The sequence below is a fragment of the Pristiophorus japonicus genome, unplaced genomic scaffold, assembly GCF_044704955.1.
Source record: "Pristiophorus japonicus isolate sPriJap1 unplaced genomic scaffold, sPriJap1.hap1 HAP1_SCAFFOLD_207, whole genome shotgun sequence".
Taxonomy (NCBI): domain Eukaryota; kingdom Metazoa; phylum Chordata; class Chondrichthyes; family Pristiophoridae; genus Pristiophorus; species Pristiophorus japonicus.
In genome coordinates this window covers 228,008-252,500 of record NW_027251767.1, presented here as the reverse complement: position 1 = coordinate 252,500, position 24,493 = coordinate 228,008, and the positions used below count along the sequence as shown (strand labels likewise).

Below are 24,493 nucleotides of genomic sequence, written 5' to 3'. Positions count from 1 at the left end.
CCATTGCGCCGCTGGCCCAGGCTGTGAAAAATAGCTGCGACATCAGCAAGTGCACAGGACGAGCAGCATTAAAAGGCATGCGGCAGACAATCAGCAAAGATAGGCACCTCTGCCGCTTCCCTTCGATTGACAGGTGGGGAGCGGAGCAGTGCAGTAGAAAACAAAGCAAAGCAAAGTCGTCCTTAGGTGGTTGGTTGCACTCCGGCTTGAAGCAGTGAGCATTCTTTTGAAGTAAGTATGTGTGTGGTAAGTCGCAATTCGCTGAAGGCTGAGTTCTTAATATGATGAGCAGTTTACAGCTGAACATGTTGCAGCTGAGGCACAGGACAGTGCCTTCACCGTTTTGCTTGAGCACTTGCATGTGTGTGTCAGCAGGGAGTGCCTTTGAGCAGCAATGCATGTAAAGAGCCAGCATTTTCTTTCAGGCAAAGCCTCAGGCAATTGCACTTTCTTTCAGGCAAAGCCTCAGGCAATTGCACTTTCTTTCAGGCAAAGCCTCAGGCAATAGAAGTCATTTGTCCATCAGTCAGACAGGGCTCTCGCCTGCTCCCTCACGCTCGTGGCGGCTGCGACGTTGCGCTCAACTCGCTTCCCTTGCGCAGGCTCGAGCTCTTCTCGGCGTCTTTCACCATATCCATGGCTTCCAGTCCTGCCCTTGCTCGCCTGCTATTGCTCAGTAACGTCGATTGGAGCAAAGCATTGAAAGTGTTCAGGGAGCAGGCCAACCTGAAGCAAGAGATTTCTTCTGGTCGAGGAATAGCGAGGAGGCAAGTGATAAGGGGCTAGTCAGATGCAAACTGGGAGCTAATGCCAGACATAAATGGGGAATTAGCTCAAATGGTAGAGTGCTTGCTTTGCATGTGAGAGTTAGAGGGATCAATACCTGCATTCACCACTATTCTTTTGGCTCGGGTAATTGTTCAGAAACAAGAGTTGTGTCAGGTTTGGTGTGAGCCCATCTGCTTCTGAAGGTCACCGCAGGCTGAGGGACATCAAATCCTTTGATGTGCTATCGCAGCAAAACTTCCTGATTTTTGCATGAATGCAGCTGAAATGAAAGAAGGAGAAAAGTCCATGCAAGTATTAATGCCTTCTCTGAGGATTGAACTCAGGACCTTCAGATTATGAGACTGACGCGCTGCCTACTGCGCTAAGAAGGCACTTGCCTGGTTAGTAACTGAAGAGTGTGACCAACTATGTTCGCTTACGTGGCATTCAAAGCCAGAATGCAAAGATTGCCAAAATGCTCGAGCCAGGTAGGAGCCGAACATGCAATCTTCTAATCCGTAGTCAGATGCGTTATCCATTGCGCCGCTGGCCCAGGCTGTGAAAAATAGCTGCGACATCAGCAAGTACACAGGACGAGCAGCATTAAAAGGCATGCGGCAGACAATCAGCAAAGATAGGCACCTCTGCCGCTTCCCTTCGATTGACAGGTGGGGAGCGGAGCAGTGCAGTAGAAAACAAAGCAAAGCAAAGTCGTCCTTAGGTGGTTGGTTGCACTCCGGCTTGAAGCAGTGAGCATTCTTTTGAAGTAAGTATGTGTGTGGTAAGTCGCAATTCGCTGAAGGCAGAGTTCTTAATATGAGCAGTTTACAGCTGAAAATGTTGCAGCTGAGGCACAGGACAGTGCCTTCACCGTTTTGCTTGAGCACTTGCATGTGTGTGTCAGCAGGGAGTGCCTTTGAGCAGCAATGCATGTAAAGAGCCAGCATTTTCTATCAGGCAAAGCCTCAGGCAATTGCACTTTCTTTCAGGCAAAGCCTCAGGCAATAGAAGTCATTTGTCCATCAGTCAGACAGGGCTCTCGCCTGCTCCCTCACGCTCGTGGCGGCTGCGACGTTGCGCTCAACTCGCTTCCCTTGCGCAGGCTCGAGCTCTTCTCGGCGTCTTTCACCATATCCATGGCTTCCAGTCCTGCCCTTGCTCGCCTGCTATTGCTCAGTAACGTCGATCGGAGCAAAGCATTGAAAGTGTTCAGGGAGCAGGCCAACCTGAAGCAAGAGATTTCTGCTGGTCGTGGAACAGCGAGGAGGCAAGTGATAAGGGCTAGTCAGATGCAAACTGGGAGCTAATGCCAGCCATCAATGGGGAATTAGCTCAAATGGTAGAGTGCTTGCTTTGTATGTGAGAGTTAGCGGGATCAAGACCTGCATTCACCACTATTCTTTTGGCTCGGGTAATTGTTCAGAAACAAGAGTTGTGTCAGGTGTGGTGTGAGCCCATCTGCTTCTGAAGGTCACCGCAGGCTGAGGGACATCAAATCCTTTGATGTGCTCTCGCAGCAAAACTTCCTGATTTTTGCATGAATGCAGCTGAAATGAAAGAAGGAGAAAAGTCTATGCAAGTATTAATGCCTTCTCTGAGGATTGAACTCAGGACCTTCAGATTATGAGACTGACGCGCTGCCTACTGCGCTAATAAGGCACTTGCCTGGTTAGTAACTGAAGAGTGTGACCAACTATGTTCGCTTACGTGGCATTCAAAGCCAGAATGCAAAGATTGCCAAAATGCTCGAGCCAGGTAGGAGCCGAACATGCAATCTTCTAATCCGTAGTCAGATGCGTTATCCATTGCGCCGCTGGCCCAGGCTGTGAAAAATAGCTGCGACATCAGCAAGTACACAGGACGAGCAGCATTAAAAGGCATGCGGCAGACAATCAGCAAAGATAGGCACCTCTGCCGCTTCCCTTCGATTGACAGGTGGGGAGTGGAGCAGTGCAGTAGAAAACATAGCAAAGCAAAGTCGTCCTTAGGTGGTTGGTTGCACTCCGGCTTGAAGCAGTGAGCATTCTTTTGAAGTAAGTATGTGTGTGGTAAGTCGCAATTCGCTGAAGGCTGAGTTCTTAATATGATGAGCAGTTTACAGCTGAACATGTTGCAGCTGAGGCACAGGACAGTGCCTTCACCGTTTTGCTTGAACACTTGCATGTGTGTGTCAGCAGGGAGTGCCTTTGAGCAGCAATGCATGTAAAGAGCCAGCATTTTCTATCAGGCAAAGCCTCAGGCAATTGCACTTTCTTTCAGGCAAAGCCTCAGGCAATAGAAGTCATTTGTCCATCAGTCAGACAGGGCTCTCGCCTGCTCCCTCACGCTCGTGGCGGCTGCGACGTTGCGCTCAACTCGCTTCCCTTGCGCAGGCTCGAGCTCTTCTCGGCGTCTTTCACCATATCCATGGCTTCCAGTCCTGCCCTTGCTCGCCTGCTATTGCTCAGTAACGTCGATTGGAGCAAAGCATTGAAAGTGTTCAGGGAGCAGGCCAACCTGAAGCAAGAGATTTCTGCTGGTCGTGGAACAGCGAGGAGGCAAGTGATAAGGGGCTAGTCAGATGCAAACTGGGAGCTAATGCCAGCCATCAATGGGGAATTAGCTCAAATGGTAGAGTGCTTGCTTTGTATGTGAGAGTTAGCGAGATCAATACCTGCATTCACCACTATTCTTTTGGCTCGGGTAATTGTTCAGAAACAAGAGTTGTGTCAGGTGTGGTGTGAGCCCATCTGCTTCTGAAGGTCACCGCAGGCTGAGGGACATCAAATCCTTTGATGTGCTATCGCAGCAAAACTTCCTGATTTTTGCATGAATGCAGCTGAAATGAAAGAAGGAGAAAAGTCCATGTAAGTATTAATGCCTTCTCTGAGGATTGAACTCAGGACCTTCAGATTATGAGACTGACGCGCTGCCTACTGCGCTAAGAAGGCACTTGCCTGGTTAGTAACTGAAGAGTGTGACCAACTATGTTCGCTTACGTGGCATTCAAAGCCAGAATGCAAAGATTGCCAAAATGCTCGAGCCAGGTAGGAGCCGAACATGCAATCTTCTAATCCGTAGTCAGATGCGTTATCCATTGCGCCGCTGGCCCAGGCTGTGAAAAATAGCTGCGACATCAGCAAGTACACAGGACGAGCAGCATTAAAAGGCATGCGGCAGACAATCAGCAAAGATAGGCACCTCTGCCGCTTCCCTTCGATTGACAGGTGGGGAGCGGAGCAGTGCAGTAGAAAACAAAGCAAAGCAAAGTCGTCCTTAGGTGGTTGGTTGCACTCCGGCTTGAAGCAGTGAGCATTCTTTTGAAGTAAGTATGTGTGTGGTAAGTCGCAATTCGCTGAAGGCAGAGTTCTTAATATGATGAGCAGTTTACAGCTGAACATGTTGCAGCTGAGGCACAGGACAGTGCCTTCACCGTTTTGCTTGAACACTTGCATGTGTGTGTCAGCAGGGAGTGCCTTTGAGCAGCAATGCATGTAAAGAGCCAGCATTTTCTATCAGGCAAAGCCTCAGGCAATTGCACTTTCTTTCAGGCAAAGCCTCAGGCAATAGAAGTCATTTGTCCATCAGTCAGACAGGGCTCTCGCCTGCTCCCTCACGCTCGTGGCGGCTGCGACGTTGCGCTCAACTCGCTTCCCTTGCGCAGGCTCGAGCTCTTCTCGGCGTCTTTCACCATATCCATGGCTTCCAGTCCTGCCCTTGCTCGCCTGCTATTGCTCAGTAACGTCGATTGGAGCAAAGCATTGAAAGTGTTCAGGGAGCAGGCCAACCTGAAGCAAGAGATTTCTTCTGGTCGAGGAATAGCGAGGAGGCAAGTGATAAGGGGCTAGTCAGATGCAAACTGGGAGCTAATGCCAGACATAAATGGGGAATTAGCTCAAATGGTAGAGTGCTTACTTTGCATGTGAGAGTTAGAGGGATCAATACCTGCATTCACCACTATTCTTTTGGCTCGGGTAATTGTTCAGAAACAAGAGTTGTGTCAGGTTTGGTGTGAGCCCATCTGCTTCTGAAGGTCACCGCAGGCTGAGGGACATCAAATCCTTTGATGTGCTATCGCAGCAAAACTTCTGATTTTTGCATGAATGCAGCTGAAATGAAAGAAGGAGAAAAGTCCATGCAAGTATTAATGCCTTCTCTGAGGATTGAACTCAGGACCTTCAGATTATGAGACTGACGCGCTGCCTACTGCGCTACGAAGGCACTTGCCTGGTTAGTAACTGAAGAGTGTGACCAACTATGTTCGCTTACGTGGCATTCAAAGCCAGAATGCAAAGATTGCCAAAATGCTCGAGCCAGGTAGGAGCCGAACATGCAATCTTCTAATCCGTAGTCAGATGCGTTATCCATTGCGCCGCTGGCCCAGGCTGTGAAAAATAGCTGCGACATCAGCAAGTACACAGGACGAGCAGCATTAAAAGGCATGCGGCAGACAATCAGCAAAGATAGGCACCTCTGCCGCTTCCCTTCGATTGACAGGTGGGGAGCGGAGCAGTGCAGTAGAAAACAAAGCAAAGCAAAGTCGTCCTTAGGTGGTTGGTTGCACTCCGGCTTGAAGCAGTGAGCATTCTTTTGAAGTAAGTATGTGTGTGGTAAGTCGCAATTCGCTGAAGGCAGAGTTCTTAATATGAGCAGTTTACAGCTGAAAATGTTGCAGCTGAGGCACAGGACAGTGCCTTCACCGTTTTGCTTGAGCACTTGCATGTGTGTGTCAGCAGGGAGTGCCTTTGAGCAGCAATGCATGTAAAGAGCCAGCATTTTCTTTCAGGCAAAGCCTCAGGCAATTGCACTTTCTTTCAGGCAAAGCCTCAGGCAATAGAAGTCATTTGTCCATCAGTCAGACAGGGCTCTCGCCTGCTCCCTCACGCTCGTGGCGGCTGCGACGTTGCGCTCAACTCGCTTCCCTTGCGCAGGCTCGAGCTCTTCTCGGCGTCTTTCACCATATCCATGGCTTCCAGTCCTGCCCTTGCTCGCCTGCTATTGCTCAGTAACGTCGATCGGAGCAAAGCATTGAAAGTGTTCAGGGAGCAGGCCAACCTGAAGCAAGAGATTTCTGCTGGTCGTGGAACAGCGAGGAGGCAAGTGATAAGGGCTAGTCAGATGCAAACTGGGAGCTAATGCCAGCCATCAATGGGGAATTAGCTCAAATGGTAGAGTGCTTGCTTTGTATGTGAGAGTTAGCGGGATCAATACCTGCATTCACCACTATTCTTTTGGCTCGGGTAATTGTTCAGAAACAAGAGTTGTGTCAGGTGTGGTGTGAGCCCATCTGCTTCTGAAGGTCACCGCAGGCTGAGGGACATCAAATCCTTTGATGTGCTATCGCAGCAAAACTTCCTGATTTTTGCATGAATGCAGCTGAAATGAAAGAAGGAAAAAAGTCTATGCAAGTATTAATGCCTTCTCTGAGGATTGAACTCAGGACCTTCAGATTATGAGACTGACGCGCTGCCTACTGCGCTAAGAAGGCACTTGCCTGGTTAGTAATTGAAGAGTGTGACCAACTATGTTCGCTTACGTGGCATTCAAAGCCAGAATGCAAAGATTGCCAAAATGCTCGAGCCAGGCAGGAGCCGAACATGCAATCTTCTAATCCGTAGTCAGATGCGTTATCCATTGCGCCGCTGGCCCAGGCTGTGAAAAATAGCTGCGACATCAGCAAGTACACAGGACGAGCAGCATTAAAAGGCATGCGGCAGACAATCAGCAAAGATAGGCACCTCTGCCGCTTCCCTTCGATTGACAGGTGGGGAGCGGAGCAGTGCAGTAGAAAACAAAGCAAAGCAAAGTCGTCCTTAGGGGGTTGATTGCACTCCGGCTTGAAGCAGTGAGCATTCTTTTGAAGTAAGTATGTGTGTGGTAAGTCGCAATTCGCTGAAGGCAGAGTTCTTAATATGATGAGCAGTTTACAGCTGAACATGTTGCAGCTGAGGCACAGGACAGTGCCTTCACCGTTTTGCTTGAACACATCGCATGTGTGTGTGTGCAGGGAGTGCCTTTGAGCAGCAATGCATGTAAAGAGCCAGCATTTTCTTTCAGGGAAAGCCTCAGGCAATTGCACTTTCTTTCAGGCAAAGCCTCAGGCAATAGAAGTCATTTGTCCATCAGTCAGACAGGGCTCTCGCCTGCTCCCTCACGCTCGTGGCGGCTGCGACGTTGCGCTCAACTCGCTTCCCTTGCGCAGGCTCGAGCTCTTCTCGGCGTCTTTCACCATATCCATGGCTTCCAGTCCTGCCCTTGCTCGCCTGCTATTGCTCAGTAACGTCGATTGGAGCAAAGCATTGAAAGTGTTCAGGGAGCAGGCCAACCTGAAGCAAGAGATTTCTTCTGGTCGAGGAATAGCGAGGAGGCAAGTGATAAGGGGCTAGTCAGATGCAAACTGGGAGCTAATGCCAGACATAAATGGGGAATTAGCTCAAATGGTAGAGTGCTTGCTTTGCATGTGAGAGTTAGAGGGATCAATACCTGCATTCACCACTATTCTTTTGGCTCGGGTAATTGTTCAGAAACAAGAGTTGTGTCAGGTTTGGTGTGAGCCCATCTGCTTCTGAAGGTCACCGCAGGCTGAGGGACATCAAATCCTTTGATGTGCTATCGCAGCAAAACTTCTGATTTTTGCATGAATGCAGCTGAAATGAAAGAAGGAGAAAAGTCTATGCAAGTATTAATGCCTTCTCTCAGGATTGAACTCAGGACCTTCAGATTATGAGACTGACGCGCTGCCTACTGCGCTAAGAAGGCACTTGCCTGGTTAGTAACTGAAGAGTGTGACCAACTATGTTCGCTTACGTCGCATTCAAAACCAGAATGCAAAGATTGCCAAAATGCTCGAGCCAGGTAGGAGCCGAACATGCAATCTTCTAATCCGTAGTCAGACGCGTTATCCATTGCGCTGCTGGCCCAGGCTGTGAAAAATAGCTGCGACATCAGCAAGTACACAGGACGAGCAGCATTAAAAGGCATGCGGCAGACAATCAGCAAAGAAAGGCACCTCTGCCGCTTCCCTTCGATTGACAGGTGGGGAGCGGAGCAGTGCAGTAGAAAACAAAGCAAAGCAAAGTCGTCCTTAGGTGGTTGGTTGCACTCCGGCTTGAAGCAGTGAGCATTCTTTTGAAGTAAGTATGTGTGTGGTAAGTCGCAATTCGCTGAAGGCAGAGTTCTTAATATGATGAGCAGTTTACAGCTGAACATGTTGCAGCTGAGGCACAGGACAGTGCCTTCACCGTTTTGCTTGAACACTTGCATGTGTGTGTCAGCAGGGAGTGCCTTTGAGCAGCAATGCATGTAAAGAGCCAGCATTTTCTATCAGGCAAAGCCTCAGGCAATTGCACTTTCTTTCAGGCAAAGCCTCAGGCAATAGAAGTCATTTGTCCATCAGTCAGACAGGGCTCTCGCCTGCTCCCTCACGCTCGTGGCGGCTGCGACGTTGCGCTCAACTCGCTTCCCTTGCGCAGGCTCGAGCTCTTCTCGGCGTCTTTCACCATATCCATGGCTTCCAGTCCTGCCCTTGCTCGCCTGCTATTGCTCAGTAACGTCGATCGGAGCAAAGCATTGAAAGTGTTCAGGGAGCAGGCCAACCTGAAGCAAGAGATTTCTGCTGGTCGTGGAACAGCGAGGAGGCAAGTGATAAGGGGCTAGTCAGATGCAAACTGGGAGCTAATGCCAGACATCAATGGGGAATTAGCTCAAATGGTAGAGCGCTTGCTTTGCATGTGAGAGTTAGAGGGATCAATACCTGCATTCACCACTATTCTTTTGGCTCGGGTAATTGTTCAGAAACAAGAGTTGTGTCAGGTGTGGTGTGAGCCCATCTGCTTCTGAAGGTCACCGCAGGCTGAGGGACATCAAATCCTTTGATGTGCTATCGCAGCAAAACTTCCTGATTTTTGCATGAATGCAGCTGAAATGAAAGAAGGAAAAAAGTCTATGCAAGTATTAATGCCTTCTCTGAGGATTGAACTCAGGACCTTCAGATTATGAGACTGACGCGCTGCCTACTGCGCTAAGAAGGCACTTGCCTGGTTAGTAATTGAAGAGTGTGACCAACTATGTTCGCTTACGTGGCATTCAAAGCCAGAATGCAAAGATTGCCAAAATGCTCGAGCCAGGCAGGAGCCGAACATGCAATCTTCTAATCCGTAGTCAGATGCGTTATCCATTGCGCCGCTGGCCCAGGCTGTGAAAAATAGCTGCGACATCAGCAAGTACACAGGACGAGCAGCATTAAAAGGCATGCGGCAGACAATCAGCAAAGATAGGCACCTCTGCCGCTTCCCTTCGATTGACAGGTGGGGAGCGGAGCAGTGCAGTAGAAAACAAAGCAAAGCAAAGTCGTCCTTAGGTGGTTGATTGCACTCCGGCTTGAAGCAGTGAGCATTCTTTTGAAGTAAGTATGTGTGTGGTAAGTCGCAATTCGCTGAAGGCAGAGTTCTTAATATGATGAGCAGTTTACAGCTGAACATGTTGCAGCTGAGGCACAGGACAGTGCCTTCACCGTTTTGCTTGAACACTTGCATGTGTGTGTCAGCAGGGAGTGCCTTTGAGCAGCAATGCATGTAAAGAGCCAGCATTTTCTTTCAGGGAAAGCCTCAGGCAATTGCACTTTCTTTCAGGCAAAGCCTCAGGCAATAGAAGTCATTTGTCCATCAGTCAGACAGGGCTCTCGCCTGCTCCCTCACGCTCGTGGCGGCTGCGACGTTGCGCTCAACTCGCTTCCCTTGCGCAGGCTCGAGCTCTTCTCGGCGTCTTTCACCATATCCATGGCTTCCAGTCCTGCCCTTGCTCGCTTGCTATTGCTCAGTAACGTCGATTGGAGCAAAGCATTGAAAGTGTTCAGGGAGCAGGCCAACCTGAAGCAAGAGATTTCTTCTGGTCGAGGAATAGCGAGGAGGCAAGTGATAAGGGGCTAGTCAGATGCAAACTGGGAGCTAATGCCAGACATAAATGGGGAATTAGCTCAAATGGTAGAGCGCTTGCTTTGCATGTGAGAGTTAGCGGGATCAATACCTGCATTCACCACTATTCTTTTGGCTCGGGTAATTGTTCAGAAACAAGAGTTGTGTCAGGTGTGGTGTGAGCCCATCTGCTTCTGAAGGTCACCGCAGGCTGAGGGACATCAAATCCTTTGATGTGCTGTCGCAGCAAAACTTCCTGATTTTTGCTTGAATGCAGCTGAAATGAAAGAAGGAAAAAAGTCTGTGCAAGTATTAATGCCTTCTCTGAGGATTGAACTCATGACCTTCAGATTATGAGACTGACATGCTGCCTACTGCGCTAAGAAGGCACGTGCCTGGTTAGTAACTGAAGAGTGTGACCAACTATGTTCGCTTACGTGGCATTCAAAGCCAGAATGCAAAGACTGCCAAAATGCTCGAGCCAGGTAGGAGCCGAACATGCAATCTTCTAATCCGTAGTCAGATGCGTTATCCATTGCGCCGCTGGCCCAGGCTGTGAAAAATAGCTGCAAAATCAGCAAGTACACAGGACGAGCAGCATTAAAAGGCATGCGGCAGACAATCAGCAAAGATAGGCACCTCTGCCGCTTCCCTTCGATTGACAGGTGGGGAGCGGAGCAGTGCAGTAGAAAACAAAGCAAAGCAAAGTCGTCCTTAGGTGGTTGGTTGCACTCCGGCTTGAAGCAGTGAGCATTCTTTTGAAGTAAGTATGTGTGTGGTAAGTCGCAATTCGCTGAAGGCAGAGTTCTTAATATGATGAGCAGTTTACAGCTGAACATGTTGCAGCTGAGGCACAGGACAGTGCCTTCACCGTTTTGCTTGAACACATCGCATGTGTGTGTCAGCAGGGAGTGCCTTTGAGCAGCAATGCATGCAAAGAGCCAGCATTTTCATTCAGGCAAAGCCTCAGGCAATTGCACTTTCTTTCAGGCAAAGCCTCAGGCAATTGCACTTTCTTTCAGGCAAAGCCTCAGGCAATTGAAGTCATTTGTCCATCAGTCAGACAGGGCTCTCGCCTGCTCCCTCACGCTCGTGGCGGCTGCGACGTTGCGCTCAACTCGCTTCCCTTGCGCAGGCTCGAGCTCTTCTCGGCGTCCTTCACCATATCCATGGCTTCCAGTCCTGCCCTTGCTCGCCTGCTATTGCTCAGTAACGTCGATCGGAGCAAAGCATTGAAAGTGTTCAGGGAGCAGGCCAACCTGAAGCAAGAGATTTCTGCTGGTCGTGGAACAGCGAGGAGGCAAGTGATAAGGGGCTAGTCAGATGCAAACTGGGAGCTAATGCCAGACATCAATGGGGAATTAGCTCAAATGTTAGAGTGCTTGCTTTGTATGTGAGAGTTAGCGGGATCAATACCTGCATTCACCACTATTCTTTTGGCTCGGGTAATTGTTCAGAAACAAGAGTTGTGTCAGGTGTGGTGTGAGCCCATCTGCTTCTGAAGGTCACCGCAGGCTGAGGGACATCAAATCCTTTGATGTGCTGTCGCAGCAAAACTTCCTGATTTTTGCATGAATGCAGCTGAAATGAAAGAAGGAAAAAAGTCTATGCAAGTATTAATGCTTTCTCTGAGGATTGAACTCAGGATCTTCAGATTATGAGACTGACGCGCTGCCTACTGCGCTAAGAAGGAACTTGCCTGGTTAGTAACTGAAGAGTGTGACCAACTATGTTCGCTTACGTGGCATTCAAAGCCAGAATGCAAAGATTGCCATCATGCTCGAGCCAGGCAGGAGCCGAACATGCAATCTTCTAATCCGTAGTCAGATGCGTTATCCATTGCGCCGCTGGCCCAGGCTGTGAAAAATAGCTGCGACATCAGCAAGTACACAGGACGAGCAGCATTAAAAGGCATGCGGCAGACAATCAGCAAAGATAGGCACCTCTGCCGCTTCCCTTCGATTGACAGGTGGGGAGCGGAGCAGTGCAGTAGAAAACAAAGCAAAGCAAAGTCGTCCTTAGGTGGTTGGTTGCACTCCGGCTTGAAGCAATGAGCATTCTTTTGAAGTAAGTATGTGTGTGGTAAGTCGCAATTCGCTGAAGGCAGAGTTCTTAATATGATGAGCAGTTTACAGCTGAACATGTTACAGCTGAGGCACAGGACAGTGCCTTCACCGTTTTGCTTGAACACTTGCATGTGTGTGTCAGCAGGGAGTGCCTTTGAGCAGCAATGCATGTAAAGAGCCAGCATTTTCTATCAGGCAAAGCCTCAGGCAATTGCACTTTCTTTCAGGCAAAGCCTCAGGCAATAGAAGTCATTTGTCCATCAGTCAGACAGGGCTCTCGCCTGCTCCCTCACGCTCGTGGCGGCTGCGACGTTGCGCTCAACTCGCTTCCCTTGCGCAGGCTCGAGCTCTTCTCGGCGTCTTTCACCATATCCATGGCTTCCAGTCCTGCCCTTGCTCGCCTGCTATTGCTCAGTAACGTCGATCGGAGCAAAGCATTGAAAGTGTTCAGGGAGCAGGCCAACCTGAAGCAAGAGATTTCTGCTGGTCGTGGAACAGCGAGGAGGCGAGTGATAAGGGGCTAGTCAGATGCAAACTGGGAGCTAATGCCAGACATCAATGGGGGATTAGCTCAAATGGTAGAGCGCTTGCTTTGCATGTGAGAGTTAGAGGGATCAATACCTGCATTCACCACTATTCTTTTGGCTCGGGTAATTGTTCAGAAACAAGAGTTGTGTCAGGTGTGGTGTGAGCCCATCTGCTTCTGAAGGTCACCGCAGGCTGAGGGACATCAAATCCTTTGATGTGCTATCGCAGCAAAACTTCCTGATTTTTGCATGAATGCAGCTGAAATGAAAGAAGGAGAAAAGTCTATGCAAGTATTAATGCCTTCTCTGAGGATTGAACTCAGGACCTTCAGATTATGAGACTGACGCGCTGCCTACTGCGCTAAGAAGGCACTTGCCTGGTTAGTAACTGAAGAGTGTGACCAACTATGTTCGCTTACGTGGCATTCAAAGCCAGAATGCAAAGATTGCCACAATGCTCGAGCCAGGCAGGAGCCGAACATGCAATCTTCTAATCCGTAGTCAGATGCGTTATCCATTGCGCCGCTGGCCCAGGCTGTGAAAAATAGCTGCGACATCAGCAAGTACACAGGACGAGCAGCATTAAAAGGCATGCGGCAGACAATCAGCAAAGATAGGCACCTCTGCCGCTGCCCTTCGATTGACAGGTGGGGAGCGGAGCAGTGCAGTAGAAAACAAAGCAAAGCAAAGTCGTCCTTAGGTGGTTGGTTGCACTCCGGCTTGAAGCAGTGAGCATTCTTTTGAAGTAAGTATGTGTGTGGTAAGTCGCAATTCGCTGAAGGCAGAGTTCTTAATATGATGAGCAGTTTACAGCTGAACATGTTACAGCTGAGGCACAGGACAGTGCCTTCACCGTTTTGCTTGAACACTTGCATGTGTGTGTCAGCAGGGAGTGCCTTTGAGCAGCAATGCATGTAAAGAGCCAGTATTTTCTATCAGGCAAAGCCTCAGGCAATTGCACTTTCTTTCAGGCAAAGCCTCAGGCAATAGAAGTCATTTGTCCATCAGTCAGACAGGGCTCTCGCCTGCTCCCTCACGCTCGTGGCGGCTGCGACGTTGCGCTCAACTCGCTTCCCTTGCACAGGCTCGAGCTCTTCTCGGCGTCTTTCACCATATCCATGGCTTCCAGTCCTGCCCTTGCTCGCCTGCTATTGCTCAGTAACGTCGATCGGAGCAAAGCATTGAAAGTGTTCAGGGAGCAGGCCAACCTGAAGCAAGAGATTTCTGCTGGTCGTGGAACAGCGAGGAGGCAAGTGATAAGGGGCTAGTCAGATGCAAACTGGGAGCTAATGCCAGACATCAATGGGGAATTAGCTCAAATGGTAGAGCGCTTGCTTTGCATGTGAGAGTTAGCGGGATCAATACCTGCATTCACCACTATTCTTTTGGCTCGGGTAATTGTTCAGAAACAAGAGTTGTGTCAGGTGTGGTGTGAGCCCATCTGCTTCTGAAGGTCACCGCAGGCTGAGGGACATCAAATCCTTTGATGTGCTGTCGCAGCAAAACTTCCTGATTTTTGCATGAATGCAGCTGAAATGAAAGAAGGAGAAAAGTCTATGCAAGTATTAATGCCTTCTCTGAGGATTGAACTCAGGACCTTCAGATTATGAGACTGACGCGCTGCCTACTGCGCTAAGAAGGCACTTGCCTGGTTAGTAACTGAAGAGTGTGACCAACTATGTTCGCTTACGTGGCATTCAAAGCCAGAATGCAAAGATTGCCACAATGCTCGAGCCAGGCAGGAGCCGAACATGCAATCTTCTAATCCGTAGTCAGATGCGTTATCCATTGCGCCGCTGGCCCAGGCTGTGAAAAATAGCTGCGACATCAGCAAGTACACAGGACGAGCAGCATTAAAAGGCATGCGGCAGACAATCAGCAAAGATAGGCACCTCTGCCGCTTCCCTTCGATTGACAGGTGGGGAGCGGAGCAGTGCAGTAGAAAACAAAGCAAAGCAAAGTCGTCCTTAGGTGGTTGGTTGCACTCCGGCTTGAAGCAGTGAGCATTCTTTTGAAGTAAGTATGTGTGTGGTAAGTCGCAATTCGCTGAAGGCAGAGTTCTTAATATGATGAGCAGTTTACAGCTGAACATGTTACAGCTGAGGCACAGGACAGTGCCTTCACCGTTTTGCTTGAACACTTGCATGTGTGTGTCAGCAGGGAGTGCCTTTGAGCAGCAATGCATGTAAAGAGCCAGCATTTTCTATCAGGCAAAGCCTCAGGCAATTGCACTTTCTTTCAGGCAAAGCCTCAGGCAATAGAAGTCATTTGTCCATCAGTCAGACAGGGCTCTCGCCTGCTCCCTCACGCTCGTGGCGGCTGCGACGTTGCGCTCAACTCGCTTCCCTTGCACAGGCTCGAGCTCTTCTCGGCGTCTTTCACCATATCCATGGCTTCCAGTCCTGCCCTTGCTCGCCTGCTATTGCTCAGTAACGTCGATCGGAGCAAAGCATTGAAAGTGTTCAGGGAGCAGGCCAACCTGAAGCAAGAGATTTCTGCTGGTCGTGGAACAGCGAGGAGGCAAGTGATAAGGGGCTAGTCAGATGCAAACTGGGAGCTAATGCCAGACATCAATGGGGAATTAGCTCAAATGGTAGAGCGCTTGCTTTGCATGTGAGAGTTAGCGGGATCAATACCTGCATTCACCACTATTCTTTTGGCTCGGGTAATTGTTCAGAAACAAGAGTTGTGTCAGGTGTGGTGTGAGCCCATCTGCTTCTGAAGGTCACCGCAGGCTGAGGGACATCAAATCCTTTGATGTGCTGTCGCAGCAAAACTTCCTGATTTTTGCATGAATGCAGCTGAAATGAAAGAAGGAAAAAAGTCTATGCAAGTATTAATGCCTTCTCTGAGGATTGAACTCAGGACCTTCAGATTATGAGACTGACGCGCTGCCTACTGCGCTAAGAAGGCACTTGCCTGGTTAGTAACTGAAGAGTGTGACCAACTATGTTCGCTTACATGGCATTCAAAGCCAGAATGCAAAGATTGCCATAATGCTCGAGCCAGGCAGGAGCCGAACATGCAATCTTCTAATCCGTAGTCAGATGCGTTATCCATTGCGCCGCTGGCCCAGGCTGTGAAAAATAGCTGCGACATCAGCAAGTACACAGGACGAGCAGCATTAAAAGGCATGCGGCAGACAATCAGCAAAGATAGGCACCTCTGCCGCTTCCCTTCGATTGACAGGTGGGGAGCGGAGCAGTGCAGCAGAAAACAAAGCAAAGCAAAGTCGTCCTTAGGTGGTTGGTTGCACTCCGGCTTGAAGCAGTGAGCATTCTTTTGAAGTAAGTATGTGTGTGGTAAGTCGCAATTCGCTGAAGGCAGAGTTCTTAATATGATGAGCAGTTTACAGCTGAACATGTTACAGCTGAGGCACAGGACAGTGCCTTCACCGTTTTGCTTGAACACTTGCATGTGTGTGTCAGCAGGGAGTGCCTTTGAGCAGCAATGCATGTAAAGAGCCAGCATTTTCTATCAGGCAAAGCCTCAGGCAATTGCACTTTCTTTCAGGCAAAGCCTCAGGCAATAGAAGTCATTTGTCCATCAGTCAGACAGGGCTCTCGCCTGCTCCCTCACGCTCGTGGCGGCTGCGACGTTGCGCTCAACTCGCTTCCCTTGCGCAGGCTCGAGCTCTTCTCGGCGTCTTTCACCATATCCATGGCTTCCAGTCCTGCCCTTGCTCGCCTGCTATTGCTCAGTAACGTCGATCGGAGCAAAGCATTGAAAATGTTCAGGGAGCAGGCCAACCTGAAGCAAGAGATTTCTGCTGGTCGTGGAACAGCGAGGAGGCAAGTGATAAGGGGCTAGTCAGATGCAAACTGGGAGCTAATGCCAGACATCAATGGGGGATTAGCTCAAATGGTAGAGCGCTTGCTTTGCATGTGAGAGTTAGAGGGATCAATACCTGCATTCACCACTATTCTTTTGGCTCGGGTAATTGTTCAGAAACAAGAGTTGTGTCAGGTGTGGTGTGAGCCCATCTGCTTCTGAAGGTCACCGCAGGCTGAGGGACATCAAATCCTTTGATGTGCTATCGCAGCAAAACTTCCTGATTTTTGCATGAATGCAGCTGAAATGAAAGAAGGAGAAAAGTCTATGCAAGTATTAATGCCTTCTCTGAGGATTGAACTCAGGACCTACAGATTATGAGACTGACGCGCTGCCTACTGCGCTAAGAAGGCACTTGCCTGGTTAGTAACTGAAGAGTGTGACCAACTATGTTCGCTTACGTGGCATTCAAAGCCAGAATGCAAAGATTGCCACAATGCTCGAGCCAGGCAGGAGCCGAACATGCAATCTTCTAATCCGTAGTCAGATGCGTTATCCATTGCGCCGCTGGCCCAGGCTGTGAAAAATAGCTGCGACATCAGCAAGTACACAGGACGAGCAGCATTAAAAGGCATGCGGCAGACAATCAGCAAAGATAGGCACCTCTGCCGCTTCCCTTCGATTGACAGGTGGGGAGCGGAGCAGTGCAGTAGAAAACAAAGCAAAGCAAAGTCGTCCTTAGGTGGTTGGTTGCACTCCGGCTTGAAGCAGTGAGCATTCTTTTGAAGTAAGTATGTGTGTGGTAAGTCGCAATTCGCTGAAGGCAGAGTTCTTAATATGATGAGCAGTTTACAGCTGAACATGTTACAGCTGAGGCACAGGACAGTGCCTTCACCGTTTTGCTTGAACACTTGCATGTGTGTGTCAGCAGGGAGTGCCTTTGAGCAGCAATGCATGTAAAGAGCCAGCATTTTCTATCAGGCAAAGCCTCAGGCAATTGCACTTTCTTTCAGGCAAAGCCTCAGGCAATAGAAGTCATTTGTCCATCAGTCAGACAGGGCTCTCGCCTGCTCCCTCACGCTCGTGGCGGCTGCGACGTTGCGCTCAACTCGCTTCCCTTGCGCAGGCTCGAGCTCTTCTCGGCGTCTTTCACCATATCCATGGCTTCCAGTCCTGCCCTTGCTCGCCTGCTATTGCTCAGTAACGTCGATCGGAGCAAAGCATTGAAAGTGTTCAGGGAGCAGGCCAACCTGAAGCAAGAGATTTCTGCTGGTCGTGGAACAGCGAGGAGGCAAGTGATAAGGGGCTAGTCAGATGCAAACTGGGAGCTAATGCCAGACATCAATGGGGAATTAGCTCAAATGGTAGAGCGCTTGCTTTGCATGTGAGAGTTAGCGGGATCAATACCTGCATTCACCACTATTCTTTTGGCTCGGGTAATTGTTCAGAAACAAGAGTTGTGTCAGGTGTGGTGTGAGCCCATCTGCTTCTGAAGGTCACCGCAGGCTGAGGGACATCAAATCCTTTGATGTGCTGTCGCAGCAAAACTTCCTGATTTTTGCATGAATGCAGCTGAAATGAAAGAAGGAAAAAAGTCTATGCAAGTATTAATGCCTTCTCTGAGGATTGAACTCAGGACCTTCAGATTATGAGACTGACGCGCTGCCTACTGCGCTAAGAAGGCACTTGCCTGGTTAGTAACTGAAGAGTGTGACCAACTATGTTCGCTTACATGGCATTCAAAGCCAGAATGCAAAGATTGCCATAATGCTCGAGCCAGGCAGGAGCCGAACATGCAATCTTCTAATCCGTAGTCAGATGCGTTATCCATTGCGCCGCTGGCCCAGGCTGTGAAAAATAGCTGCGACATCAGCAAGTACACAGGACGAGCAGCATTAAAAGGCATGCGGCAGACAATCAGCAAAGATAGGCACCTCTGCCGCTTCCCTTCGATTGACAGGTGGGGAGCGGAGCAGTGCAGTAGAAAACAAAGCAAAGCAAAGTCGTCCTTAAGTGGTTGGTTGCACTCCGGCTTGAAGCAATGAGCATTCTTTTGAAGTAAGTATGTGTGTGGTAAGTCGCAATTCGCTGAAGGCAGAGTTCTTAATATGATGAGCAGTTTACAGCTGAACATGTTACAGCTGAGGCACAGGACAGTGCCTTCACCGTTTTGCTTGAACACTTGCATGTGTGTGTCAGCAGGGAGTGCCTTTGAGCAGCAATGCATGTAAAGAGCCAGCATTTTCTATCAGGCAAAGCCTCAGGCAATTGCACTTTCTTTCAGGCAAAGCCTCAGGCAATAGAAGTCATTTGTCCATCAGTCAGACAGGGCTCTCGCCTGCTCCCTCACGCTCGTGGCGGCTGCGACGTTGCGCTCAACTCGCTTCCCTTGCGCAGGCTCGAGCTCTTCTCGGCGTCTTTCACCATATCCATGGCTTCCAGTGCTGCCCTTGCTCGCCTGCTATTGCTCAGTAACGTCGATCGGAGCAAAGCATTGAAAGTGTTCAGGGAGCAGGCCAACCTGAAGCAAGAGATTTCTGCTGGTCGTGGAACAGCGAGGAGGCAAGTGATAAGGGGCTAGTCAGATGCAAACTGGGAGCTAATGCCAGACATCAATGGGGAATTAGCTCAAATGGTAGAGCGCTTGCTTTGCATGTGAGAGTTAGCGGGATCAATACCTGCATTCAGCACTATTCTTTTTGGCTCGGGTAATTGTTCAGAAACAAGAGTTGTGTCAGGTGTGGTGTGAGCCCATCTGCTTCTGAAGGTCACCGCAGGCTGAGGGACATCAAATCCTTTGATGTGCTATCGCAGCAAAACTTCCTGATTTTTGCATGAATGCAGCTGAAATGAAAGAAGGAGAAAGGTCTATGCAAGTATTAATGCCTTCTCTGAGGATTGAACTCAGGACCTTCAGATTATGAGACTGACGCGCTGCCTACTGCGCTAAGAAGGCACTTGCCTGGTTAGTAACTGAAGAGTGTGACCAACTATGTTCGCTTACGTGGCATTCAAAGCCAGAATGCAAAGATTGCCACAATGCTCGAGCCAGGCAGGAGCCGAACATGCAATCTTCTAATCCGTAGTCAGATGCGTTATCCATTGCGCCGCTGGCCCAGGCTGTGAAAAATAGCTGCGACATCAGCAAGTACACAGGACGAGCAGCATTAAAAGGCATGCGGCAGACAATCAGCAAAGATAGGCACCTCTGCCGCTTCCCTTCGATTGACAGGTGGGGAGCGGAGCAGTGCAGCAGAAAACAAAGCAAAGCAAAGTCGTCCTTAGGTGGTTGGTTGCACTCCGGCTTGAAGCAGTGAGCATTCTTTTGAAGTAAGTATGTGTGTGGTAAGTCGCAATTCGCTGAAGGCAGAGTTCTTAATATGATGAGCAGTTTACAGCTGAACATGTTACAGCTGAGGCACAGGACAGTGCCTTCACCGTTTTGCTTGAACACTTGCATGTGTGTGTCAGCAGGGAGTGCCTTTGAGCAGCAATGCATGTAAAGAGCCAGCATTTTCTATCAGGCAAAGCCTCAGGCAATTGCACTTTCTTTCAGGCAAAGCCTCAGGCAATAGAAGTCATTTGTCCATCAGTCAGACAGGGCTCTCGCCTGCTCCCTCACGCTCGTGGCGGCTGCGACGTTGCGCTCAACTCGCTTCCCTTGCGCAGGCTCGAGCTCTTCTCGGCGTCTTTCACCATATCCATGGCTTCCAGTCCTGCCCTTGCTCGCCTGCTATTGCTCAGTAACGTCGATCGGAGCAAAGCATTGAAAGTGTTCAGGGAGCAGGCCAACCTGAAGCAAGAGATTTCTGCTGGTCGTGGAACAGCGAGGAGGCAAGTGATAAGGGGCTAGTCAGATGCAAACTGGGAGCTAATGCCAGACATCAATGGGGAATTAGCTCAAATGGTAGAGCGCTTGCTTTGCATGTGAGAGTTAGCGGGATCAATACCTGCATTCACCACTATTCTTTTGGCTCGGGTAATTGTTCAGAAACAAGAGTTGTGTCAGGTGTGGTGTGAGCCCATCTGCTTCTGAAGGTCACCGCAGGCTGAGGGACATCAAATCCTTTGATGTGCTGTCGCAGCAAAACTTCCTGATTTTTGCATGAATGCAGCTGAAATGAAAGAAGGAAAAAAGTCGATGCAAGTATTAATGCCTTCTCTGAGGATTGAACTCAGGACCGTCAGATTATGAGACTGACGCGCTGCCTACTGCGCTAAGAAGGCACTTGCCTGGTTAGTAACTGAAGAGTGTGACCAACTATGTTCGCTTACGTGGCATTCAAAGCCAGAATGCAAAGATTGCCATAATGCTCGAGCCAGGTAGGAGCCGAACATGCAATCTTCTAATCCGTAGTCAGATGCGTTATCCATTGCGCCGCTGGCCCAGGCTGTGAAAAATAGCTGCGACATCAGCAAGTACACAGGACGAGCAGCATTAAAAGGCATGCGGCAGACAATCAGCAAAGATAGGCACCTCTGCCGCTTCCCTTCGATTGACAGGTGGGGAGCGGAGCAGTGCAGTAGAAAACAAAGCAAAGCAAAGTCGTCCTTAGGTGGTTGGTTGCACTCCGGCTTGAAGCAGTGAGCATTCTTTTGAAGTAAGCATGTGTGTGGTAAGTCGCAATTCGCTGAAGGCAGAGTTCTTAATATGATGAGCAGTTTACAGCTGAACATGTTACAGCTGAGGCACAGGACAGTGCCTTCACCGTTTTGCTTGAACACTTGCATGTGTGTGTCAGCAGGGAGTGCCTTTGAGCAGCAATGCATGTAAAGAGCCAGCATTTTCTATCAGGCAAAGCCTCAGGCAATTGCACTTTCTTTCAGGCAAAGCCTCAGGCAATAGAAGTCATTTGTCCATCAGTCAGACAGGGCTCTCGCCTGCTCCCTCACGCTCGTGGCGGCTGCGACGTTGCGCTCAACTCGCTTCCCTTGCGCAGGCTCGAGCTCTTCTCGGCGTCTTTCACCATATCCATGGCTTCCAGTCCTGCCCTTGCTCGCCTGCTATTGCTCAGTAACGTCGATTGGAGCAAAGCATTGAAAGTGTTCAGGGAGCAGGCCAACCTGAAGCAAGAGATTTCTGCTGGTCGTGGAACAGCGAGGAGGCAAGTGATAAGGGGCTAGTCAGATGCAAACTGGGAGCTAATGCCAGACATCAATGGGGAATTAGCTCAAATGGTAGAGCGCTTGCTTTGCATGTGAGAGTTAGCGGGATCAATACCTGCATTCACCACTATTCTTTTGGCTCGGGTAATTGTTCAGAAACAAGAGTTGTGTCAGGTGTGGTGTGAGCCCATCTGCTTCTGAAGGTCACCGCAGGCTGAGGGACATCAAATCCTTTGATGTGCTATCGCAGCAAAACTTCCTGATTTTTGCATGAATGCAGCTGAAATGAAAGAAGGAGAAAAGTCTATGCAAGTATTAATGCCTTCTCTGAGGATTGAACTCAGGACCTTCAGATGATGAGACTGACGCACTGCCTACTGCGCTAAGAAGGCACTTGCCTGGTTAGTAACTGAAGAGTGTGACCAACTATGTTCGCTTACGTGGCATTCAAAGCCAGAATGCAAAGATTGCCATAATGCTCGAGCCAGGTAGGAGCCGAACATGCAATCTTCTAATCCGTAGTCAGATGCGTTATCCATTGCGCCACTGGCCCAGGCTGTGAAAAATAGCTGCGACATCAGCAAGTACACAGGACGAGCAGCATTAAAAGGCATGCGGCAGACAATCAGCAAAGATAGGCACCTCTGCCGCTTCCCTTCGATTGACAGGTGGGGAGCGGAGCAGTGCAGTAGAAAACAAAGCAAAGCAAAGTCGTCCTTAGGTGGTTGGTTGCACTCCGGCTTGAAGCAGTGAGCATTCTTTTGAAGTAAGTATGTGTGTGGTAAGTCGCAATTCGCTGAAGGCAGAGTTCTTAATATGATGAGCAGTTTACAGCTGAACATGTTACAGCTGAGGCACAGGACAGTGCCTTCACCATTTTGCTTGAACACTTGCATGTGTGTGCCAGCAGGGAGTGCCTTTGAGCAGCAATGCATGTAAAGAGCCAGCATTTTCTATCAGGCAAAGCCTCAGGCAATTGCACTTTCTTTCAGGCAAAGCCTCAGGCAATAGAAGTCATTTGTCCATCAGTCAGACAGGGCTCTCGCCTGCTCCCTCACGCTCGTGGCTGCTGCGACGTTGCGCTCAACTCGCTTCCCTTGCGCAGGCTCGAGCTCTTCTCGGCGTCTTTCACCATATCCATGGCTTCCAGTCCTGCCCTTGCTCGCCTGCTATTGCTCAGTAACGTCGATCGGAGCAAAGCATTGAAAGTGTTCAGGGAGCAGGCCAACCTGAAGCAAGAGATTTCTGCTGGTCGTGGAACAGCGAGGAGGCAAGTGATAAGGGGCTAGTCAGATGCAAACTGGGAGCTAATGCCAGACATCAATGGGGAATTAGCTCAAATGGTAGAGCGCTTGCTTTGCATGTGAGAGTTAGCGGGATCAATACCTGCATTCACCACTATTCTTTTGGCTCGGGTAATTGTTCAGAAACAAGAGTTGTGTCAGGTGTGGTGTGAGCCCATCTGCTTCTGAAGGTCACCGCAGGCTGAGGGACATCAAATCCTTTGATGTGCTATCGCAGCAAAACTTCCTGATTTTTGCATGAATGCAGCTGAAATGAAAGAAGGAAAAAAGTCGATGCAAGTATTAATGCCTTCTCTGAGGATTGAACTCAGGACCTTCAGATTATGAGACTGACACGCTGCCTACTGCGCTAAGAAGGCACTTGCCTGGTTAGTAACTGAAGAGTGTGACCAATTATGTTCGCTTACGTGGCATTCAAAGCCAGAATGCAAAGATTGCCATAATGCTCGAGCCAGGCAGGAGCCGAACATGCAATCTTCTAATCCGTAGTCAGATGCGTTATCCATTACGCCGCTGGCCCAGGCTGTGAAAAATAGCTGCGACATCAGCAAGTACACAGGACGAGCAGCATTAAAAGGCATGCGGCAGACAATCAGCAAAGATAGGCACCTCTGCCGCTTCCCTTCGATTGACAGGTGGGGAGCGGAGCAGTGCAGTGGAAAACAAAGCAAAGCAAAGTCGTCCTTAGGTGGTTGGTTGCACTCCGGCTTGAAGCAGTGAGAATTCTTTTGAAGTAAGTATGTGTGTGGTAAGTCGCAATTCGCTGAAGGCAGAGTTCTTAATATGATGAGCAGTTTACAGCTGAACATGTTGCAGCTGAGGCACAGGACAGTGCCTTCACCGTTTTGCTTGAACACTTGCATGTGTGTGTCAGCAGGGAGTGCCTTTCAGAAGCAATGCATGTAAAGAGCCAGCATTTTCTTTCAGGCAAAGCCTCAGGCAATTGCACTTTCTTTCAGGCAAAGCCTCAGGCAATTGCACTTTCTTTCAGGCAAAGCCTCAGGCAATAGAAGTCATTTGTCCATCAGTCAGACAGGGCTCTCGCCTGCTCCCTCACGCTCGTGGCGGCTGCGACGTTGCGCTCAACTCGCTTCCCTTGCGCAGGCTCGAGCTCTTCTCGGCGTCTTTCACCATATCCATGGCTTCCAGTCCTGCCCTTGCTCGCCTGCTATTGCTCAGTAACGTCGATCGGAGCAAAGCATTGAAAGTGTTCAGGGAGCAGGCCAACCTGAAGCAAGAGATTTCTGCTGGTCGTGGAACAGCGAGGAGGCAAGTGATAAGGGGCTAGTCAGATGCAAACTGGGAGCTAATGCCAGACATCAATGGGGAATTAGCTCAAATGGTAGAGTGCTTGCTTTGTATGTGAGAGTTAGCGGGATCAATACCTGCATTCACCACTATTCTTTTGGCTCGGGTAATTGTTCAGAAACAAGAGTTGTGTCAGGTGTGGTGTGAGCCCATCTGCTTCTGAAGGTCACCGCAGGCTGAGGGACATCAAATCCTTTGATGTGCTGTCGCAGCAAAACTTCCTGATTTTTGCATGAATGCAGCTGAAATGAAAGAAGGAGAAAAGTCTATGCAAGTATTAATGCCTTCTCTGAGGATTGAACTCAGGACCTTCAGATTATGAGACTGACGCGCTGCCTACTGCGCTAAGAAGGCACTTGCCTGGTTAGTAACTGAAGAGTGTGACCAACTATGTTCGCTTACGTGGCATTCAAAGCCAGAATGCAAAGATTGCCACAATGCTCGAGCCAGGCAGGAGCCGAACATGCAATCTTCTAATCCGTAGTCAGATGCGTTATCCATTGCGCCGCTGGCCCAGGCTGTGAAAAATAGCTGCAACATCAGCAAGTACACAGGACGAGCAGCATTAAAAGGCATGCGGCAGACAATCAGCAAAGATAGGCACCTCTGCCGCTTCCCTTCGATTGACAGGTGGGGAGCGGAGCAGTGCAGTAGAAAACAAAGCAAAGCAAAGTCGTCCTTAGGTGGTTGGTTGCACTCCGGCTTGAAGCAGTGAGCATTCTTTTGAAGTAAGCATGTGTGTGGTAAGTCGC

The 24,493-nt window shown here is 49.5% G+C and overlaps 17 non-coding genes across 17 annotated transcripts; all 17 read right to left on the bottom strand.

Annotated features, from left to right (window-relative positions):
- Positions 1-1,087: 1,087 nt before the first annotated feature.
- Positions 1,088-1,160, bottom strand: trnam-cau (transfer RNA methionine (anticodon CAU)). The gene has a single exon. It is a non-coding gene; the product is annotated as a tRNA-Met (tRNA).
- A 1,194-nt stretch (positions 1,161-2,354) lies between these two features.
- On the bottom strand, positions 2,355-2,427 carry trnam-cau (transfer RNA methionine (anticodon CAU)). Its single transcript has one exon. It is a non-coding gene; the product is annotated as a tRNA-Met (tRNA).
- Positions 2,428-3,625: 1,198 nt separating this feature from the next.
- On the bottom strand, positions 3,626-3,698 carry trnam-cau (transfer RNA methionine (anticodon CAU)). Its single transcript has one exon. It is a non-coding gene; the product is annotated as a tRNA-Met (tRNA).
- A 1,197-nt stretch (positions 3,699-4,895) lies between these two features.
- On the bottom strand, positions 4,896-4,968 carry trnam-cau (transfer RNA methionine (anticodon CAU)). The gene has a single exon. It is a non-coding gene; the product is annotated as a tRNA-Met (tRNA).
- Positions 4,969-6,162: 1,194 nt separating this feature from the next.
- On the bottom strand, positions 6,163-6,235 carry trnam-cau (transfer RNA methionine (anticodon CAU)). The gene has a single exon. It is a non-coding gene; the product is annotated as a tRNA-Met (tRNA).
- Positions 6,236-7,433: 1,198 nt separating this feature from the next.
- Positions 7,434-7,506, bottom strand: trnam-cau (transfer RNA methionine (anticodon CAU)). Its single transcript has one exon. It is a non-coding gene; the product is annotated as a tRNA-Met (tRNA).
- Positions 7,507-8,704: 1,198 nt separating this feature from the next.
- On the bottom strand, positions 8,705-8,777 carry trnam-cau (transfer RNA methionine (anticodon CAU)). Its single transcript has one exon. It is a non-coding gene; the product is annotated as a tRNA-Met (tRNA).
- Positions 8,778-12,550: 3,773 nt separating this feature from the next.
- On the bottom strand, positions 12,551-12,623 carry trnam-cau (transfer RNA methionine (anticodon CAU)). Its single transcript has one exon. It is a non-coding gene; the product is annotated as a tRNA-Met (tRNA).
- Positions 12,624-13,821: 1,198 nt separating this feature from the next.
- On the bottom strand, positions 13,822-13,894 carry trnam-cau (transfer RNA methionine (anticodon CAU)). The gene has a single exon. It is a non-coding gene; the product is annotated as a tRNA-Met (tRNA).
- Positions 13,895-15,092: 1,198 nt separating this feature from the next.
- trnam-cau (transfer RNA methionine (anticodon CAU)) lies at positions 15,093-15,165 on the bottom strand. The gene has a single exon. It is a non-coding gene; the product is annotated as a tRNA-Met (tRNA).
- A 1,198-nt stretch (positions 15,166-16,363) lies between these two features.
- On the bottom strand, positions 16,364-16,436 carry trnam-cau (transfer RNA methionine (anticodon CAU)). The gene has a single exon. It is a non-coding gene; the product is annotated as a tRNA-Met (tRNA).
- A 1,198-nt stretch (positions 16,437-17,634) lies between these two features.
- trnam-cau (transfer RNA methionine (anticodon CAU)) lies at positions 17,635-17,707 on the bottom strand. The gene has a single exon. It is a non-coding gene; the product is annotated as a tRNA-Met (tRNA).
- Positions 17,708-18,906: 1,199 nt separating this feature from the next.
- Positions 18,907-18,979, bottom strand: trnam-cau (transfer RNA methionine (anticodon CAU)). Its single transcript has one exon. It is a non-coding gene; the product is annotated as a tRNA-Met (tRNA).
- A 1,198-nt stretch (positions 18,980-20,177) lies between these two features.
- trnam-cau (transfer RNA methionine (anticodon CAU)) lies at positions 20,178-20,250 on the bottom strand. Its single transcript has one exon. It is a non-coding gene; the product is annotated as a tRNA-Met (tRNA).
- Positions 20,251-21,448: 1,198 nt separating this feature from the next.
- trnam-cau (transfer RNA methionine (anticodon CAU)) lies at positions 21,449-21,521 on the bottom strand. The gene has a single exon. It is a non-coding gene; the product is annotated as a tRNA-Met (tRNA).
- Positions 21,522-22,719: 1,198 nt separating this feature from the next.
- On the bottom strand, positions 22,720-22,792 carry trnam-cau (transfer RNA methionine (anticodon CAU)). Its single transcript has one exon. It is a non-coding gene; the product is annotated as a tRNA-Met (tRNA).
- Positions 22,793-24,022: 1,230 nt separating this feature from the next.
- Positions 24,023-24,095, bottom strand: trnam-cau (transfer RNA methionine (anticodon CAU)). The gene has a single exon. It is a non-coding gene; the product is annotated as a tRNA-Met (tRNA).
- Between the last annotated feature and the right edge of the window lie 398 nt (positions 24,096-24,493).